Below are 11,367 nucleotides of genomic sequence, written 5' to 3'. Positions count from 1 at the left end.
AAAACTCATTTTTATCCAATGAGTAACCTCTAATTATTCAGCTGATAATTTATATTCTAAAGTAGATTATTTAAATCCCATACCTTGTTCTTATAAGTAAATCAGCATTGAAGGTTAAAAACTATAAAGTCGAGTGATGGCGGTCGCCGTGATGCCTGCGGGGCTGGGGGGCTGATGACGGAGTAGGAACGGGCCCTGGGCCCAGAATTGCAGCGCCTGCTGCTCGAAAGCGGCCTGTGCCATGGCCATCTCCACCGCCTCCTCGGAGCATTTCGAGAAACTGCACAAGATCTTCCACGGCCTCCATGAAGACCTACGAGGGGTGCCGGAGCTGCTCCTGGGGATGGCAGGGACAGAAGAGAAGAAGAAGTTGATCAGAGACTTCGAAGAAAAGCAACAGGAAGCAAATGAAACGCTGGCAGAAATGGAAGAGGAACTACGTTACGTAACCCTATGATGTCTAAGCTTCGAACCTATCGGAAGGACCTTGCTAAACTCCATCGGGAAGTGAGAAGTCCACCTTTGACAGCCACTCCTGGGGCCCGAGGAGACATGAAATACGGTACATACACTGTGGAGAATGAGCATATGAATCGGCTACAGTCTCAAAGGACATTGCTTCTGCAAGGTACTGGCAGCCTGAACCGGGCCACCCAGAGTATTGAGCGTTCTCATGCTATTACTGCAGAGACTGACCAGATTGGCTCAGAAATCATAGAAGAGCTGGGGGAGCAACGTGACCAGTTGGAACGTACCAAGAGTAGACTGGTAAATACAAGTGAAAACTTGAGCAAAAGTCGGAAGATTCTCCGCTCAATGTCCAGAAAAGTGACAACCAACAAGCTGCTGCTTTCCATCGTCATCTTACTGGAGCTAGCCATTCTGGGAGGCCTGGTTTATTACAAATTCTTTCGCAGGCATTGAACCTCCTACAGGGAAGGGTTTGTGGACCAGAACTGTGACTTTGTGAATGAATGGCGTTAGAGGTGTGGAAAAAATCTTATTGCTGCTGTGAATTAGCGGTTCAAGAAGGCACTGTGTAGCCAGACTGTGGGTGGAGGGAGGAAGACGGAAAACCACTGATATGTGAAGGAACAGCAATAAGACCAGTATGATATACCAAGGTAAAAAAAAAAAAAAAAGCTATAAAGTCAAATGTGGGGAAAAAAGGTTACTGATGTGCTCTGATACACAGAATAAAGATGAGCTTCTGTTTCTTTGTTTTGTATATATGTCTGTTATGTTTGTTTTAAATTCTCCCTGAACTAGCAGTGGAGTAATAGCAAGTCTTTTCTGTCAAAGGACAGAATTGGAATTTTTACTAAGAAAGCAGAAGCTGAATAGTCTATCTCTGATATGCTATCCACAAATTAAAAATAAAATGGAGCAGTAATATTCTTAAAAGCAAGCCTGCTTTTAAGAGGAACACGTGAGTCTTGACTTTAATTTTCCAAGTTCCTTATATGTGTTTATTAACGTAGATTAACTGGACCATTCTCCACTTCACTTTGTCTGTGCAACACAAGAGATGGCACAAAACAGAATTGCCTTATTTTCATGTCTTAGGCACTCCCCTGGTGGCTCAGATGGTAAAGAAACCTGCCTGCAATGTGGGAGACCTGGGTTTGATCCCTGGGTTGGAAGGATCCCCTGGAGAAGGGAGTGGCACCCCACTCCAGAATCCTTGTCTGGAGAATCCCCATGGACAGAGGAGCTTGGTGGGCTACAGTCCATGGGATTGCAAAGAATCAGACATGACTGATAGGCTAACACACTTTCAGGTCTGAGGGTAAGCAGTGACATTTAATGGGACCTTCTCCAAAAGACAGAGTTGGGATATACAGCTTGTAATCCCCCTCAAAACCAATGCAATCATTTTTCTTGTCCAAGGGCTGAAAGACAGAGGTTCAAGGGCAAGTAGTCTTGGCTACTTGCCACTCCAGTAAAAGTTCAAAACCACAGGCTGCCCCTTAGATCTCTGAGGCCACACCCCCCAAGTACTTGGAAGGGGTGTTGCTAACACTGCAGCTGAGCCTTGACCCTGACCAGTAGGCCAGTGGGTGTGAGACAGCCATCAGCTCAGGGTGACTAACTTCTCAACCTTTATTCCTCCATGTCTTCATGGGAGATACTGCTCACAAGCACAGCCCACGGTCACAGAGACACACAGACTGTGGGAAACGGCACCTTTGCTCTGTCACCCAGGGAAGAAAACACATCAGAATGCAATTGAGGGAATGTGGTATTAACCTGGAGATAATCCTTAATCCTTCTGATGCAAAACTCTGACACTTTGTTCACAGGCGATTGTGACCCACCAGTGTAGGCCAGTGGGACATCTCAGGACCATTGGACAAGGTCAGCGTACACTGGTCTCTTTCACGTCTGAATTCTCTGACTCTGTGAAAGAAACAAAGATCCCAGTCACAACCAGGCAGCAATCCCTCGTAGGCTTTTGATCGGTCAGAGTGATTTTGTACAGAAACACCCAGAAAGCTGGCAGGGGACCAGTCTTTCTCACATGTAAGAGACAACATTTCCTAACATGTGACCTGGAGAGAATTTTCCTCTGTCCCTTCACCCACTTCACAAATGCTGAAAGACTTCTGCCTCAAGCTGCATGTGAATGAGGTGGTTACAGATAACAGGTAGAAACCCAGTTCCACATCACTTAAGAATGCATCTGCGGAAAGGTCCACAGAGGACGAGACCCAGGGAAGCCAAGAAAGCCAAATATCACATATTTAGCTATCAAGTGATAGTTAAATATCTGATATCTCCTGATATCTCCCCCATCCCGTCTCTTATTTTAGTTCTAAGTCACTGATTAAAGGTTGTTTACAGATAGCCTCTTCTATCTAAATCCATCCAGAGAAGGTGGTATGGCACATGGAACTCTGCTCAATATTATGTGGCAGCCTGGATGGGAGGGGGGTTTGGGGAAGAGTGGGTACATGTATATGATGTATATGTATCTCTGAGTCCCTTTTGCTTCACTATGAAACTATCGACACATGGTTTGTGTCTCAGCTATACTCTCATACAGGGGCCTCCCTGGTGGCTCACAGTGAAGGATCTGCCTGCAATACAGAAGACACAGGTTCAACCCCCGGGTTGGGAAGATCCCCTGGAGGAGAAAATGGCAATCCACTCCAGTGTTATTGCTTGGAAAATTCCATGGATGGAGGAGTCTGGTGGGCTACATTCCATGGGGTTGCAAGGAGTCGGACATGACCAAAGTGACTAACACCTCACTTTCTTTTGCCCCAAAACAAAATAAAAAGTAAAAAAAAAAAAAAAAAAAATATATATATATATATATGGGGTGGCGGGGAGTGCTTCTGAAGTGTGTCTCTGAAGGTTCTCAGGCTGCTCTCAGCCTGGGGGAAGGGAAGAGGGGGTCTCTTTGCACAGAACTCCCCCCTTGCCTGTGGGCATGCATGCTCAGTCACTTCAGCCGTGTCCGACTCTTTGTGACCCCATGGACTGTAGCCTAACAGGTTCCTCTGTCCACGGGATCCTCCGGGCAAGAACACTGAAAGTGGGTTGCTGTGCCCTCTTTCAGGGGATCTTTCTGACCCAGGGATCAAACCAGGGGCTCCCGCATTGCAAACAGATTCTTGACCACTGAGTCACAGGGGAAGCCCCAAGCTCCTGTCACCCAGCCTTAAATCTGTCTTTCCAGGATTGGTGAATGTTTCCATGTCTCCTGCTGGATGCTGATCTCACGTGCACTCAAGTGTTCAGAGGCGGAAGGGACATGTCACTAAACACTGCTGCCCGCTGAGCTCTTGATTTGCTCATATAGGAGCCCCACGCAATGGCCTGCTGAGCTAATCTCCACAGCAGAGAAAGTTACCTTCACCTTCGTTACTCTCATTCTGGAAGGCGCTCTCTATTCAGCCTTGTGTTTGTGAAACATGAAAGTACATGCTGTAAAAATGTTCTGCATATAAATGAAATAATGCAAAGCAATTATTATGCTTGTTAAGAAGGCAACAATATGATTATGACATGAAAAGTGCTAATAGTGAGTAAAATATGTTTTGACTTGTTCGAAATGACTTGCCTCTTTCTTAAATGCGCCGTGTGCAACTAAAACGCGGGAAGATGCCACGTTGAAGGAGCATATAAGAAGCAGAAAGCGAAACACGATTGAGACAAAAGCCAGGCCCCCAAAAGTCAAGTTTACTGTGTTATCTATGCTGACTGACTGTCAATACCGTTCAAATTAGCAGGTTAATTGCCAGATCTCCAGTTTACTTCAGGCTGTGAAGATGGAGTGTGTGTGTCAAAATTAGATGCTTCATAAATGGCTCTTTTGAGAGTATCTTCAACTTCATCGCCTTTCCTAAGTAGGGCTATTAAAGTAGCTTCTACAGGGACAGCAATCTTTCCAACTAAAGGAAAATAGCTTAAATCCTTAATGGGTCCAATTCTCTGGAGAAGCCCCAGGGCGAGGATGCTGGGTGTGAGTATTTAGCAAGTAGTCCCTACAGGAACCTGGGGAGGGGTAGAGCAGGGGGTCAGTGAGTAGACTGAGCTTCTCTGCTCCCACCTTCACGGCGCTCTGGGAGAGTAATGGAGACCATGAATAGTCAGCCTCAGCCATAAAGAGCTCTCAGCCCAGCAGGCCAACTCAAGAGCTTCCTCTTCTCGTATCTCCATTCTATTCACTCTCCAAGCCGTCTCCCTGCCACACACCTCCCCCTCTCAGCCCGTCTTTTCATCCCACTCCCAGAGAAACATCGAAGGAATCACCCAGGAGGCCTTCCTCTTCTCCCTCTGTGCTTATATGCCACTGCCCATCCGCACACATTCTCTCTTCCTTCCACTGTCTAGGGTCCACCCCTACACCTGGCCTTCGGATCCCATCCCTTCATGATCCTCAGGGGCTTCAGACCACTCTCCAGTACAGCTTCCCTTCTCTCCTTTATAGTCAACTGGCCTCTTTTAACCAGAGTCTCCACTGACATTAAACATTGAAAATGTCATCTGACCAGAGTGGGCTTGCTGGGTTAAATACAGGTTAAACGAATGGGCCTCCCATTTGTTAGTGGTAAAGAACCTGCCTGCCAATGCAGGAGACTAAGAGACGTGTGTTCAATCCCTGGGTCAGGAAGATCCCCTGGAGGAGGAAATCGCAACCCACTCCAGTGTTCTTGCCTGGAGAATCCCATGGACAGAGGAGCCTGGTAGGCTACAGTCCACGGGGTCACTAAGAGTCAAACACGACTGAAGCAACTTAGCATGAACAACAAATAATCTTTTAGTATAAGTATGTCCCCAATATTGCACTGGAAATACTTGTATTGAAAAGTATTTGTTGCTTATCTGCAGTTCAAATTTGGCTGGGCATCCTTCATCTGTGTGTGTTTGTGTGTGTGTGATATCTAGCAGCCATGCAGCAGAGAGGTCTTTCTTGATCATTCATTGTATAAAATAATATTCCCCCTATGGATAGTTTCAATCCCCTTTCTTCACTTTTTTTGTCTTCATACACCATCATCACTGGGCATGTTATGCTTTTATATGTTTAGTGATTGTCTCTGTCCCTTCTCACTAGAAAGTAGATTCCACTGGAACAAGGTTTCTTAAGTCTTTGCTACGTCCCTGTTGCCTACATAGGGCTGAGTACAAGGTAACTGATAGATATGTGTTGAACAAATATATGCTTGAGTCTCTCTCTTTTAAAACAATGTCACACAACCCCATAGTCCTCCTAGATCTACTCCTCCATCTCCCCCCTCCACTTCAGAAACCAATTTTGTAACAGATCTTAACACTCATCTTCCCTGTGAGTTCATCCTAGTTCCGCTTCTTCCCACTCCAGCCTGGCTCCACTCTTACTATTCCATCAAAGCAGCTCGAAGGTCATGGGTTAATTTCACAATGTTAAATCACATGGATATCTTTCACCCCCAGATAATCTCTCAGCAAAAGTTGATGCTGTTGATCACTCCCTGCTTCATGAAATAAGCCCCTTATTTCACTGGCACTACATCCTCTGGGTTTTCCTTCCACCTCCATAATCACTTCCATTGCCAGTTTTTCCTTCTCAACCCGGCTATTAAAGTTTGACTTTAGTCCTGGGCCCTCTTCTGTTTCCCGCTTATGTTCTCTCCTCCAGGTAAACTCTCTGTGTCTTCAACCACCATTTATTTGCTGATGACTCCCAAATCTGGGCTTCCCTGATAGCTTAGCTGGTGAAGAATCTGCCTGCAATGCAGGAGACCCAGGTTTGATTCCTGAGTTGGGAAGATCCCCTGGAGAAGGGATAGGCTACCCACTTCAGTATTCTTGGCCTTTCCTTGTGGCTCAGCTGGTGAAGAATCTGCCTGCAATGTGGGAGACCTGGGTTCAGCCCCTGTGTTGGGAAGATCCCCTGGAGAAGGAAAAGACTACCCACTCCAGTGTTCTGGCCTGGAGAATTCCATGGACTGTGTAGTCCATGGGTTGCAAAGAGTCAGAGACGACTAAAATCTGTACATCCAGCCTGAAGCTGTCCTCTTAGGTCCAGACCTATATGCCTATTTGGTATGTCCACTGGATGTCTCAAAGTTATCTCAGGCTCAATTATTTAATACTAATTTAATGCATCCTCTGCTTACCTAGGGCTTCCCAGGTGGCATTAAATTTAGGGCTGAAAAGTCCTTCACACACATTTGGTCTAATCTTTTCCTTCCAAATGAGGATGGGAAATAAAGTTTCAGAAAGGAGCATGGAATGACTAGAACCACACAGCTCTTTAACAGCAGGGCTAGAAGATAAATGCCTGAATCTGAAGTCATACCTCTTGACCCAACTGAAGAGTGAATAACTGATGAGAAATAAAGTGACTTGAGAATTACCATAGCTCTAAAGACATAGAGGACGGATCAGAATGAGGCTGAGGCAAATGAAAGGAGTTAAACCAACCCACCAATTAACCAGCTAACATTCCCACAAGAGAACTAGTGAGCCTTTAGACACTAGAAGCAGGAACTTTGTCAATGAGCTTTTCAACTAGATTGAAATAACTTCTGGAAAAATAGTCAGTGCATGTGAATTAGACCAGGGTGGGGGTGGTGAACCAATTGCTCAGAATGTAACAAAGCAAGTGGGTCCTGACCAAATTTAACAAGTGGGAGTCCACCTTCTACTGAGCCAGCCATATAAGCCAACTGTTGTACGTGGGTGAGTTGCTCAGTTGTGTCTGACCCTTTGTGACCCCAAGGACTGTAAACCACAAGGCTCGTCTGTCCATGGGGATTCTCCAGGCAAGAGTACTGGAGTGGATTGCCATGCCCTCCTCCAGGGGATCTTCCCAACCCAGGGATTGAACCTGAGTCTCCTGAATTGCAGGTGGGTTCTTTACCCTCTGAGCCACCGGGGAAGCCCAAGCCAACTGTTACCACCTGACATTTTCACAAAGAAGCCTTTCCAGTTGCTATGAGTCCCTGAAGAAATAAAAAATTTTCAACCTGATGTCCACTGAAAGTTACAAAGTTAGGGTCACAGATTCGAGGCACCACTGCTTCGTGACAAGTAGGTAAAGCGATCATCAGAAAGATCCTTGTCCACTGCCTGTCAAAGGAAATCCCAAACTACTGAGCACAATGAATACTGGGAAATTAAACTTACCGTTCAATGGCCAAGGGAAGCTTTCTGGAGGACACTGCTACTGAGATCAAGAGAGGCTAAGTAAACACCCTGTGTGCGCTCACCACCACAGGCACTGAAGTGTAAATGAGTGTGAATGTTGCCTTTTGGTGTCCAAAGACCTGACAAGATTCTTTTCTAAGCGGGATTGAAATTATTAGTAAATCTGTTGAGCTGAGAGACACTCTTTATCAGCTGTAAGTATTTTTAATTGGTTTCCAGGGAACACCTGTGTTAGGGTTATAAGCATCAAAGGTGATAAACAACTTAATTATCCTCTTAGAACCATTAGGAAAAAGTATCACTGTTGGTGAGCTTCCTTTCATGCCTCCTTTTGAAATACCATCTTGCTACTATTGTGGGGCTATTTGTAGTTTGTTTCTCAGAGCTTTGATCCCTCCTTCATAAAAAGAAAAGGCAGTTAGAAGTCGATTAATGAAGTTAATAACATTTATACTGTTCAGATAGATCTTAAGTTACCACTGGGCAGAGCTGCTTCTTGGAGAAGCAGCAAGTTAAAGAGAATCAGAAGACTTTGTGAGGAGGGATGAGGCATGAAAGCCTAGGGGGAGCTGGAAAGGCCTGGAGATGGGACCCATTCTTTATCATGATGGTTTCCATGAAAAAGGGAGTGGGCAACTGGGAGGTTTTTAAAAGGAGGGAAGGGAAGAGTTTCACATTTTGTGTATTTCCAATCACTATTCTGGGGGCGTCCCTGCTGGCTCAGACTATAAAGAATCTGCCTACGATATAGGAAACCATGGTTCAATCCCTGGATCCGGAAGATCCCCTAGAGGAGGAAATGACAACCCACTCCAGTATTCTTGTCTGGAGAATCCCATGGACAGAGGAGCCTGGTGGGCTACAGTGCATGGGGTTGCAAAGAGTCGGACACCACTGAGTGTCTAACACTTTCACTTTCACTGATCACTGCCTTTAAATTTTATTCATGAAGAAAAATGGAAACACAAAAGTAGAATACATAGTTGTTAGTAAACCGGACTCTGTTCAATGTACTGTCTTCCCTCAGGTTCCATCTTTGGAGTAGGAAGGTTTTTTCACTTTCTAGACTCCACTCAAATACAACGTTCCTGGGAGGACTTCTTGTTTTTTTAAATTTTGACTGTAACAGAGAGCAATAACATTTCTGTAGAGAACAAAGAACAAGCAGGAAGTGGGATTTGAATAGAGGCCAAAGATGGATTTTCCCAAATTCAGTTTTGCTCAGGACTGAGTTGCTTAGCATTATGGTCTTGCCTCTTTTTTTTTTTTTAATTTTTTTTTAATTGAAGGATAATTGCTTTACAGAATTTTGTTCTTTTCTGTCAAACCTCAACATGAATCAGCCATAGCTATACATGTATCTCCTTTTGAAACTCCCTCTCATTTCCCTCCCCATCCCACCCCTCTATGTTGATACAGAGCCCCTGTTTGAGTTTCCTAAGCCATGTAACAAATTCCTGTTGATTATCTATTTTACATACGGTAATGTAAGTTTCCATGTTATTCTTTCCATACATCAACCCTCTCCTCCCCTCTCCCCATATCTATGTCTATTCTCTATGTCTGTTTCTCCATTGCTGTCCTGTAAATAAATTCTTCAGTACCATTTTCCTAGAGTCCTTACATATGCATTAGAATACAATATTAATCTTTCTCTTTCTGACTTACTTCACTCTGTATAATAGGTTCCAGGTTCATTCACCTCATTAGAACTGACTCAAATGTGTTCCTTTTATGGCTGAGTAATATTCCATTGTGTATACACATCAATACTTCTTCATTCATTCATCTGTCGATGGACATCTAGGTTGCTTCCATGTTCTAGCTATTGTAAATAGTGCTGCCATGAACAGTGGAATCCATGTGTCTTTTTCAATTTTGGTTTCCTCAGGGTATATACCTAGGAGTGGGACTGCTGGGTCATATGGTGGTTTTATTCCTGTGTTTTTTTTTTTTAAGGAATCTCCATACCATCTTCCATAGAGGCTGCATCAATTTACATTCTAACCAACAGCACAAGAGCATTACTTTTACTCCACACCCTCTCCAGCATTTATTGTTTGTAGACTTTTTGATGAGGGCCATTCTGACCGGTGTGAGGTGATATCTCATCGTAGTTTTTATTTGCATTTCTCTAATAATGAGCGATGTTGAGCATCTTTTCATGTGTTTATTAGCATATGTATGTCTTCATTGGAGAAATGTCTGTTTAGGTCCTTTTACCACTTTTTGATTGGGTTGTTTGTTTTTCTGGCATTGAGTTTTATGAACTGCTTATATATTTTGGAGACTAATCCTTTATCAGTTCTTTCATTTGCTATTATTTTCCCCCATTCTGACTGTTGTCTTTTCACCTTGCTTATAGTTTCCTTTGCTGTATAAAAGCTTTTAAGTTTAATCAGGTCCCACTTGTCTACTTTTGTCTTTATTTCCATTACTCTAGGAGCTGGGTCATAGAGGATCTTGCTTTGATTTATGTCATTGAGTGTTTTCCTCTAAGAGTTTTATAGTTTCTGGTCTTACATTTAGGCCTTTGATCCATTTTGAGTTTATCTTTGTGTATGGTATTAGGATGTGTTCTAATGTCATTCTTTTACATGTAGCTGTCCAGTTTTCCCAGTACCATTTATTGAAGAGGCTGTCTTTGCCCCATTGTATATTCTTTCCACCTTTGTAAAAAATAAGGTACCCATAGGTGCATGGGTTTATTTCTGGGCTTTCTATCTTGTTCCATTGTTCTATATTTCTGTTTTTGTGCCATTACCATACTGTCTTGATGACTGTAGCTTTGTAGTATAATCTGAAGTCAGGAAGGTTGATTTCTCTGACTCCAGTCATCTTTCTCAAGACTGTTTTGGCTATTCAGGGTCTTTTGTGTTTCCACATGAATTGTGAATTTTTTTTTATCTAGCTCTGTGAAAAATGTCATTGGTAATTTGATAGGGATCACGTTGAATCTGTAGATTGCATTTGGTATTATAGTCATTTTCACAATATTGATTCTTCCTACTCAGGAACAAGGAATATCTCTCCATCTGTTTATGATGCCTTTGATTTCCTTCATTAGTAAAGTCAAGTCACTCAGTCGTGTTCGACTCTTTATGACCCCATGGACTATAGCCTACCAGGCTCCTCAGTCCATGGAATTTTCCAGGCAAGAGTACTGGAGTGGATCACCATTTCCTTCTTTCATTAGTGTCTTATAATTTTCTGTGTACAATTCTTTAATCTCCTTAGGCAAGTTTACTTCTAGATATTTAATTCTTTTTGTTGCAATGGTGAATGGGATTGATTCCTTAATTTCTCTTTTTGATCTTTCATTGTTACTATATAGAAATGCAAGTGATTTCTATGTATAGATTTTGTATCCTGCAACTTTGTTAAATTCAGTGAGTAGGTCTAGTAATTTTCTGATACTATCATTAGGGTTTTCTGTGTACAGTACATGTACAGTACATGTACAGTAACATGTCATCTGCAAACAGTGAGCACTTTACTTCTTCTTTTCTGATCTGGATTCCTTTTATTTCTTTTTCTTCTCTGATTGCTGTAGCTAGAACTTCCAAAAAGAGTTGAATAATAGTGGTGAGAGTGGACACCCTTGTCTTGATCCTGACCTTAGGGGGAATGCATTCAGATTTTCACCATTGAGAATAATGTTGTAGGCTTGCCATATATGCCTTTACCATGTTGAGGTAGGTTCATTCTATGCCCATTTTTAAA

The 11,367-nt window shown here is 43.3% G+C and overlaps 1 pseudogene; it reads left to right on the top strand.

Annotated features, from left to right (window-relative positions):
• Nucleotides 1–237: 237 nt before the first annotated feature.
• On the top strand, nucleotides 238–1,142 carry LOC110149286 (vesicle transport through interaction with t-SNAREs homolog 1B pseudogene; annotated as a pseudogene).
• Nucleotides 1,143–11,367: the final 10,225 nt, after the last annotated feature.

The sequence above is a fragment of the Odocoileus virginianus genome, chromosome 1 (assembly GCF_023699985.2).
Source record: "Odocoileus virginianus isolate 20LAN1187 ecotype Illinois chromosome 1, Ovbor_1.2, whole genome shotgun sequence".
Taxonomy (NCBI): domain Eukaryota; kingdom Metazoa; phylum Chordata; class Mammalia; order Artiodactyla; family Cervidae; genus Odocoileus; species Odocoileus virginianus.
Note: the sequence above shows the minus strand (reverse complement) of the source record. Positions and strands in the feature narration are given on the sequence as shown.